The 10,654-nt window shown below is 36.9% G+C and overlaps 1 long non-coding RNA gene across 1 annotated transcript; it reads left to right on the top strand.

Moving 5' to 3' along the window:
* The first annotated feature begins 382 nt into the window (after nucleotides 1-382).
* On the top strand, nucleotides 383-10,143 carry LOC141491398 (uncharacterized). Its single transcript, XR_012469593.1, has 3 exons — nucleotides 383-465; nucleotides 2,410-2,563; nucleotides 9,928-10,143. It is a non-coding gene; the product is annotated as an uncharacterized LOC141491398 (long non-coding RNA).
* The last annotated feature ends 511 nt before the right edge of the window (nucleotides 10,144-10,654 follow it).

Raw genomic sequence — 10,654 nt, 5'->3', positions numbered from 1 at the left:
GGTTGACCCCACAGATGGTTTATGGGAGGAAAAAAAAAGCAAGGAGTAGGAGTTGGAAAAGAGGGTTTTTCTATTTCAAGCACTGCCTTTCATGAGTCACTCTTGGTCTCAGTTTTGTTGTCAATAAAATAGGGATTGATGTATCAATAACATTTAAAGAGTGAAAAATTGTGAGACTTAAGAACTCTGATCAAAGCAAAGTTTATTCATGATTCCAGGGGGCTGATAATGTGACATTCTGACCATCTTTTGGTAGAGAGGTGATGGACTAGATGTTTACAACAAGGCTTATGTTTGTGCAAGTCAATATGGGAATTTGTTGTATATGACTATGCGTACTTGTAACAAGAGTTTTTTTTTCTTTCCCCAGGGGAAAAAAATGCTTGATTACTGAAAAGAAAATCAATTCAATTAAAAATGAAATGAGGATTCAGGCATAGGCTGTCTTAATCCAAACATATCTGGGTGAGTGTTGAATTCTGAGCAACATATTAAAGAGAAGGTATAAAAAAATTGATATGAGATCAGAAGTCAACCAGTGTAGGAAGAAGACTGGACACCATTCCCTTAAAAGCTTTGCTGAAGAAAGGAAGCTTGGGTTATATCTAGAAGATCTTGGTTTTTATCTTACTTTTTGTCATTTACTAAACTGGGTCACCCCAGGTAAGGTGACTAAACTCTCTGTAAAAGAAATGGGTTAGGAAGGCATGGCCTTTACAGTTTCTTTAAGTTTTTTACTTTATAAAACCATGAGAGCATGGGATGGGGTGGGGGGAGAAAGATGAGAGAGAGAGACAGAGAAACAGAACAGACAGAAAAAAAGAGAGTCAGAGACAGAGAGAGACAGAAAGAGAAAGAGCCAGAGCCAGAGAGAGATAAAGCAGAGGCAGACTTAGAAAGAGATAGAAATACTAATAAAGATAGAAAAACAGACAGGCAAAGCCAGAGATAGAGAGATAGACAAAGACAGACAAAAAGACAGAGAGGAGACAGAGTGAGACAGAGAGGCAGAGAGAAAATTTATTAAATGCTTACTATGTGTCAGATAGTGTATAAACAAATATAATAGTTCCCACCCTCAAGGACCCTACATTAAGGAAGATAAATGTCTGGCTATGTAACATGATTGTAGGTGAAGTATTATGGAGCCATGAAAACAGTCAGAATGAAGTCAAATCTGATCTCTCAAATCCAAGGAGTTTCTTGGAGCAATTTACTTTTCTGATGTGTAGGCTCTGGAAGTGATAACCCAGTTGAAGACAACCTGGCAGGAGATGCCTTGGGAGAGCAAAATTAGGGAGTTGTAAGAGAAAATCTTCTAAGATCCCTTCTAGTTAAAAATACTCCACTGTTATAAAAGACTATCAATTAATGATTCATCTTTATTTTACCTATAGTGATGATGAGGAAAAATAGCATTCATTTAATTTTTTTTTCAAATTATATCTCATTGGGACCATTTCTTCTTGGGTATTAAGCTAATTTGATCTCTACTTTAGAGGTAGAAAACTAAGACTCAGTTATGAAATGACTTGCCAAAAGTCACTAAGTTCTTGCATGGTTGGACCTACAAGAGCAATGTGTATCTGTGAAAATGCCTTTAGGGGCTGATCCCATTGAAGCAGAAGTGCTCTAGGTGGAGATTCCCAAGGAATCTTTGAGTTAGATGTCAGGAAACCATCCTGTCATCTCTGAGCCCCTAACCATCCCTATGGTGAATCCCAAAGGTCAATGAAAGTGATTTCTCACTGAAGGCTGGTTAAGGAAGGATCTTCCTGAACCAAGCCCAACAATAGATTTCAGTTCAGGAAAGTTATATTGTTTTTATGATAATGGCCTTAGCTTCTCCACCAGCCAGTTCTTTAACTTGAAGTCTCTCCTTCCCACCTCCAGCAGCCAACAAAAAAGACAGATTGCTTCTCTTGTGTTTAAAGGCTTTTGAATATTGAACAGAATTGATTTTGTGTAGAATAGAGGTAACATTCCTTTTGATGACAAAGCATCTCCCTCTGCTACCCTCCCTAGCCCCCGTGAAATCATATATGTATTTGTCCCCACACTGAATTGACAGCATAATAGATATAATGCTTAACTATTGCCCAAATGAGTCTATGTGGAAGCTTTATTTCTCTAATCATTTACTGAGTATCTGCTGCCTCTGAATGAAAGAAACATTTTGCAAGTCCCAATAAATCAGATGCATCAGCAGTTTAGCAACTCATTTAGTTCTTTGAATTTTTGTATAATATTTTTTCTTCCCTGACAAGAACTATTCCTACTCAAGTGCATTGTATAGCTCCCTATCACATCAAAAGGAAGCTTTTCAATATGGTATTTAGAATATTATACATTTAATGCCTGTGGGCATCACATCTGAGAGAGAAATTAATGCAAACCCCCTTCTTATAGGAAAAGAGATTAGTCAACAGAACAAACCCATCCAAAGCTTAGAGAATGTGCCTGTTTTAAAGAGACTGTATGTTCTAAGGAAGTTTTGTCATTCCCCTGGATATCTCCTTGAGGATGGATCTCACAGTTTGGGAAGGGGTGACTTGATCAACTGGTGAGCAGCCCAACTTTGCAAAGTTTTACCTTCTCTTCTTCTCTTCCCTTTCTCCAATATATATACATACATACATACATATATATATATATATATATATATATATATATATATATATTTATTTATATATATATATGTCCTGAGTGACCACAGATATATGAGAGTTTTGTTACTCACCAAACTTAGGGCAGGGACATGACTATGCCCAATATTCTGAGAGAAGTTTCCTTAGATAATTAGGATTCAATTCCCCATTTCTTCAGATATAACCTTATATATATTTTACCACCAGAACCTATTCCTGCTCTAACATTTGAAATTTTCCTTTCATTATTTCTTAACAAAAATTCTACTTACCTTTGCACATCCCTCCCCTTAATATGTTAAGTTTGACAATAAACACTTATCAGGTACATACTCTAATAACAGGGAGTCAAGTGAGGGTCCATTAAATAGAATGTTGAGTGTGTAGTCAGAAAGACTCATCTTCATGAATTCAAATCCATCCTCAGCAATTCATTAACTGTATGATCTTGATTAAATCACTTAGCCCTGTTTGCCTCAATTTCTCACGTAAAATGAGCTAGAGGAGGAAATAACAAACTACTCCAGTATCTTTGCCAAGAAAACCCTAAATGCCATCAAAAAGAATCAGCCATGACTCTAAGCAATGCAGCAATCACTGTACCAAATGCTGGAGATACAAATGCAAATTTTCATAAAAAGACAGTCCCTGCCTTCCAGGAGCTTATAGTTTAATGGAGAAGACAACACACAAAAGAACGATTAAAAAGAGATAGATGGCAATATATCCCATTCAAGGATATGATAGAGTTCTCCAGAGAAATCTAAAAGCAGTGTAGTTGGTGAGAAATGGGGAGGAAAAAACTGTCCATTACTGCTTCTATGCCTTTGTTCCAGTTGTGCCTCCCTCCTGGAATGTCCTCTCTAGTTCATTCAACTGATTCAAATCCTATCTATCAGTCCAAACCCGGTGAAATTCTTTCATTGTTAAGACCTCCCCAATGACTTTTGACTACATTGATCTTTCTCTTTTCTGAATTCTTAATGTATGCCCTCACAGTCTGTATCACACAATTTAACACTTGGTTACACATTGTCTCAAATTGTTCTCTTGGTGATTCAGCTAGGCAGATCTTATCTCCCTGGCAAGGTAGGAAGATCCTTGAAGATGTCGTTTGTGTCTTCCACTTTATATTGATAGGAGATGATGTCAATCCCACAATAAATAGGATGGGGGGAGGGCATGGGGAAAGATCAATAAGAAGACGCGATGAGAAAAAGACTCAATAAAACATCAGTGACTGTTTCAAGTATTCTCAGGACAATGGAAAGACCTAGAACCTGAAGCCAGCCTAGCTTCATTTTTTTTTTAATTTTAAAATGTATTTTCATCCATTTGTTCATGCATATTTCCAAGTTACAAAATTTCCCTCCACCCTCCCTTCCTGTCCATCTCCCCTCAGCAGGGAACAATCAGGTTAGCATTTTACATATATATTTTGTTAAACATATTTCCAAATTAGTAATTTTTAGCATGAGGAATTAGGATTAAGGGAAAGTGCTACATAAGAGATATTTTATAAAGTGTTCATCAGATTTGGAAGGGTTGTTTTTTTACATGTGTTTTGTTTTGCTTTGTTTTTCTTTCTCTGGTTGGAGAATAATATAGTTCATAACTAGTCAAATATAGTTGCCTAGCTCCTTGGACTGTTGAGAGGAGCTGCTTCCATCAGCGTTGATCATCTCACGATGTTGTTGATGTGTACATTGTTCTCTTGGTTCTATTCCCCTTGCTCAGCATCAGATCCCATAAGTCATTCCCTGCTTCTCGAGTCAGACCATTTATGATTTCTTATAGAACAATAATATTCCAATGGTATTCATGTACCATAATTTGTTTAGCCATTCCCAATTGAAGAGAATCCCCTCAATTGCCAATTCTTTGCCACTACAAAGAGACGGCTTAGCTTCATGTTGAGAGAGATGTACCTGGTAGGTGATTATCTAATAATACAGGATCAAAATTTATTGGACAGACTAGTTGAGAAATGTAGGGAAGTAGTCATTGCATAAGTTAATTAATGAAATGACCTCTAAATGTGCTCACTCCAAACTCCTTGAGTCAAATGTAGTTTTGCATGCCAATAATTCAGATTTCTATAGCACATTAATACTTTGTGGTACACTGGAAAGAGCAGCAGCTCTGAAGTCCAAAGACATGGGTTCATATCTAGGTTCTAAAATTTACTAAATGACTTTTGCCAGGTTACTGAAAATCAGTGGTTCTCAGCACTCTGAGCAGAAAAAATTCATGGAGTAAAACTTATAGATGTAAGAGGTTTCTTCCAGGATCTGTGATCCTATGTGAATATGGCTCGTGATGACCTTGTAAGATAGGTGGAATTCTTATTCTCATGGTTATGATGATATTTGTCCGTCATTTCTCAAAAGAGAACATTATACCATGGAGGTGATACCATAACAAAAAAAGGTAAACTGCATTTTAGTGAAGGGGCACCCTATTAAGTCACCAGCTTCACCTTCTGGGTTCAGTGGCCAGATATGAATCAGAATGACTCGAGATGACCCTGGATAGAAGGCAGTCAGGATTAGGTGACTTACCCAAGGTCACAGAGCTAGTGGCAACTGTCTAAGACTGGGTTGGAACTCTGTCCTTTTGACTCCAAATTCAATCCTCTATTGAGGATTGTCACTTAACTTCCCTTGTTACCCTTGGTCTCATTTTACAGATGAGGAAATAGTCTAGAAAGTTCTCTTTCCCTTCCTTCTAGGCTGAGAATCCCAATTACTTCAATATTCAGACTAAATTCCATCACTCATGGGTCCTTTCTTGCTCCCTGCTTTCCTCCTAAAAATCAAGTTACATCTATTTTTGCATGGACTTACATCAATTCATCTATTAATTGTATTCTCCTTGAGGGCAAGACTTGAGTTTTTCCCCCTTTGGGAATAAGGGGCTAAGAAGAAAGGATATGGACCAAAAAAAAAGTCCATACTCAATGAACTTCCATCTGGAAGTGCCAGATAACATGGAATGAAGGCTGGAAGGAGAGGAGAATATCAATTTATTGAGAACCTACTTTGTGCCAGTCACTATTACTTCATTTGATCTTCACAACAAACCTGAAAGGTAGATGCTAATATCTAGTTCACAGATGAAGAAACTGAGGAAATGAGGGGTAAGTGACTTGCCCAGGATCACTTATGTAGTAAGTCATTTAGGCTGGATTTTGAACCCAGGTCTTCACTGTGCTACCTACTTGATTTGGGGATTATTTCCACCAGCATAGCCTCAAGGAGTGACCAGGACACATCCTAGCAATGGACAGATCTCCATATCTAAGATGGCAGCTTGTAGCACAATGGATAGAGCACTGGACCTAAAGTCAAAAAGACGAGTTCAAAGCTTACTTCAGCTACATACTAACTGTGTGGCCTTGAGCGAATCAATTCAGCTCTGTCTGCTTTAGTTTCCTTATCTATAAAATGGGAATCATTAAAAAACACCTACCTTCTAGGTATATTGTAAGGATCAAAAGTCTATGTATGTAGAATTATTGACCAACACAATGACTTGATGCAGTTGGCATTTCATGAATGCTTTTTGAATGGATAAAGGAAGGAAGGAATTGGTCAATGATTTGGAAAGCTCAAATTCAAGTATGCTCTCTTATCTCCAAGCAGTAATCAACCCTCAAGTGACTACTGTCCCATATCAGATGTCAATACCTTTTGGTTGATGGGATTATGAGGGCAGATATCCATTAAGAAATGTCAGTGGCAAGGGTCTCCAAAAGAAAAATTATTGGTACTTTCCAAACTTAAATGTTTCCCAAACTCTGGATGACAAAGTTGATTTTCAATCTTCCTGATATTCCAAACCTTTCAGCCAGGCTGATATAGATGGAGGTTTGAGTGATGGACAAGAAATGGGTTCCATCAAGATTCTACTGAATGTCAACAAATAAATTTTAGTGAGTGCTTTGGCAGTAGTCAGAATAATAATCCCCATGAACTGATCCTCTAGGTTATTAGCATAAGAATATAAAGAAGAGAGTGGCATTTTTTCCCTAAAGAATGACCCCATTGAAAGAATGTATGATAGGTAATTATTTTCCAAATATATAAGCGGCACTTGTTTAAGTGACCAAACTACTACATAAGAGATAGTATAATATAATATTTAAAGGATTGGCCTTGAGATGAGCAAGATTTGAGTTCAAATCCTACCTGTAACATATACTGACTTTGTAATCTTATATAAATCACTTCTTTCTTGGTGTCCCCAGTGAGTCTTTAAAAATTGTATATATATATTTTTCTTACTGGTTCCACTATAAGATTATAATCACTATGTGACATTCTTCTGATTGATTGGTTGGTTGGTTGGTTGATTTTTTTGTAGGCAATGGGGTTAAGTTTACACAATTAGGTATTTATTAAGTGACTGAGGCAGAATTTGAATTCAAGTCCTCCTGACTCCAGAGCCAGTGCTCTATCCACTAGGTGGCACAGTAGATAGAGCACTGACTTTGAAGTGAAGAGGACAGGAGTTCAAATCTATCCTAGGATATTTGACTCTATTACTATCTGTGTGACCCTGGGCAAGGTAATTTACCCTGATTGTCTCACATCCAGATCTTTCTCTAAACTTCCTGATTATGTCTGGCCACTGAAACCAGATGGCTCCAAGAGGAGAAAGTGAAGCTGGTGACTGCACACCATCCTCATTGAAATTGAATTCATGTGCTTGCCATGGCATCACCTGCCTAATTTCCTGATCTCCTAGAATGAAAGACAAACATTATAAATCTCTAACTTAAAGATGAAATGATAATTAGTGGAGACATAGAACTTCCTTATCCCTATTCCCCAAAAAACTGCCAAACTTTTTTGGGGGACAATGCTTAAAAGAAGGCTGGAATAGAAGTTAGCAAAAATATACAGCACATCTTGCTCTCATCCATGCTACCCACTAAAGAGAAGCTTTCTAAGAGCCTCACATATAGCAGACACTCAAGAACCATCGTATAACATTTTTTTCTGAGCTGTTAAAAATAGAACATCGTGTCTTGTTAATAAAAATAAACAGCATGGGAATGTTGGATTTTGGTTTGAAATGCCAAGCCCCTAAAATTAGTTCTCATCTTAAACCTTACAAAAATGATGTTTTAATCTGCAGAAGAGTTGCAATTGTTTTCCTCTTTAATTATGATGCCAGAGGGATTGATTAGAGTTCAATGTCTATTTAAAATGAAGACTTCTCGACAGAAAGACATCTCCCAACAAACACTTTGGTTTGTGCAAAGAAAACAGAACATATAGTGAATTCAGAATCTGAAAAGTGAAAAGGACCTAAGAGGTGATCTAGTCCAACCCTTATGCGAACAAGAATCTGGAAAACACACCAGAGAAGGGATTGCCTTTACCCAAAGACCTCTAATGAGCTCCTCAAACATGCTGTGCTATGTTCAGAGAATTGGAATTGTTAGAAAAAGTTTGTTTTTTTTCCTTTTTTTTCCTATATCAAAGATAAATTTGCATCTCTGAACATAAGTACTCCAGATGGGGTCTGACTAGAGTGGAAAACATGATAGTATGGCTATCAGCTTTCTTTTCCTGCAAGCTCTGCTCTCTAAAATCAGTCTAAAATTCCTATTAGGTTTCTTAGTTGCCATATATTTCTTTCCTTTCATATTCAGGTTCTAGACCATTAAACTTCTCCTAACTTTTGTTTTTGAGGTAAACCACATAGAGTGATATACTTAGAATCCAGAAGAATTGGGTTCAGACCTAGTCTCTGATACCAAATGTGTGAATCTGAACAAAGCATTCCACACCGGAGACTCAGTTGGCTCTAATGTAAAATAAGGACAATTATAGGATCCACCTCAAAGCATTGCCTAGTGTTTTCTCTTGAACTCGATGTGCCATTCTGTCAAAGTATTATGAGGTCACCTGTAGCATGCACAGTAATCACTCCAGTAAAACCATCATGGTGACTCTCAAATTCATCAGTGATTTAAGGGGTTGTTTCAGAAACCTACAGGATAGGGCACCAGCTCTGGAGTCAGGAAGACCTGAGTTTAAATCTGACCTCAGATACTTAATATTTATGTAGATGTGTGACCTTGGACAAGTCACTTAACCACATTATCTTACAAAAACCAAAAAAGCAAAAGATTTAGAGAGATGTCTATCCCAGGTATGTGTAAAGTTCCACAACAGAGTGGGAGACTTATGTTTGAAGCAGGCACAGTGGAGAACTTAGAAATGATCAGGCATTGAAGACACCAAGGTCATCAACTGCATTCTGGGCCATTGCCAATCATCCTGTATTTTGATTTGTCACTAAACTTTGATGATGCTGGAAGAGAGAACAAAGCTGATGACTTTGCACAATTCTGCCCACTTAAATTCAATTCATGTACAAGTCAAAATAACACCCTTTACTGTCACTGGTCTTTTTCTTTTTCTTTCTTTTTCTTTCTTTTTCTTTTTTCTTTTGCAAGGCAGATGGGGTTAAGTGGCTTGCCCAAGGCCACACAGTTAGGTAATTATTAAGTGTCTGAGACTGGATTTGAACCCAGGTATTCCTGACTCCAGGGCCAGTGCTTTATCCACTTTGCCACCTAGCTGCCCCATTGGTCTTTTTAAAAAGTGAAAGATGAATAATATGTGCATGGTAGATATTTTAAAGTCATATTTATTGAATTAATTGAGTCAACTAGTTGGCATAAGAAATAGAATTTTTGGACTTGGAGTCAGGGATATCTAGGTTTTATTCTCATCTCTGACATTTACTATCCATTGAGACCTGGATAAGTCATTTAACCTCTCTGTTCCTCAGTTTCTTTAACTGTAAAATGGGGAAATTAGTCTTGATGACTTTGAACATCCTGTAAAGTATGAAAGCAATGATCCTATGAATAAGAAATAATAAATCAAGTGAGTTTTCAAGCACTTTCTATTTTAAAGGGAACACATTGGGTGCTAGGAATATTATTAAGAGCTCTATTACTTGCTCAAGGAGATTATATTCTTTGGAAGGAATGAGAACCATTATTCAAATTCCCCAAAATGATAAACTACTGAGAATCATTTCAGCCTATTCGAAAATTAAATCTAAGGATAATAATCTCACTAATATTCATTGAGGGTGTTTGTTGTACTTGGAAGTGGTATGTAACTTTAAAAATTCATTCAGAATTTTCTGTCTCTCCATGGGTTTGAATGTTGGCTTTTATGCAGACCTCTTTGTCAGGTTTTCCATGATTTCTGCCATTTCTCTTAAACCATTTTGACATTTCTTCTCCTAGTCCATCATCAAAGACTCAACAGGACCAGCGGGTTGATAAAAACTGGAGGCAAGTTTATTCATCACTGACATTTCATGAATGCCAAGAATCCTGAAACTGAAATTCCAGAACAATTCTGTAAAGAAATGGATATATATTTATTAATGAGACTATATAAACAATCAAATGACTATTGGATTAATTAGATCCTAAAATCATTCTGACCATGAACTAGAACTGAAAGGTAAGTTTTTCAACTTGAGAGGGTCCATTGTATGGATGTCATTTCCCCTGAATTATAATATTTGGGAATGTTTAACATCCATCAAGAACTTTTTCTGATTTCAGATATTCAGGAATTTGTCACAGCAGTCTTCCTTTTTTTACCCCCAGTGAGAAAGAGAAGTTATGTTGGAGCTGCTACTAGGAACAAACTGGATTTCCAAAACAAATAAATAAATAAAATAACCTTAATTGGTTACAAAGTGTTAAGGTGCCACAACTTCCAGGTGTGGTTCTGGAGCCCTCATATATATTATTTAATTTTTCCAATTTCATGTTATGAAATGTTTTCAACATTCATCCACTTGCATAGTTATAAGTTACATAATTTTCTTACATCCTCCCTTCCCTTGGTAATGAACAGTCTGGTAAAAGTTGTATAGGTACATTTCTATTTAGCATATTTACATTTGTCATTTTGTGCTTGAGGAATTAGGACTAAGGGAAAAGAAAGAAAACCATGGGA

The sequence above is a fragment of the Macrotis lagotis genome, chromosome 1 (assembly GCF_037893015.1).
Source record: "Macrotis lagotis isolate mMagLag1 chromosome 1, bilby.v1.9.chrom.fasta, whole genome shotgun sequence".
Taxonomy (NCBI): Eukaryota; Metazoa; Chordata; class Mammalia; order Peramelemorphia; family Peramelidae; genus Macrotis; species Macrotis lagotis.
The sequence above is the reverse complement of the archived record's forward strand: the minus strand, read 5'-3'. Positions and strand labels throughout refer to the sequence as shown.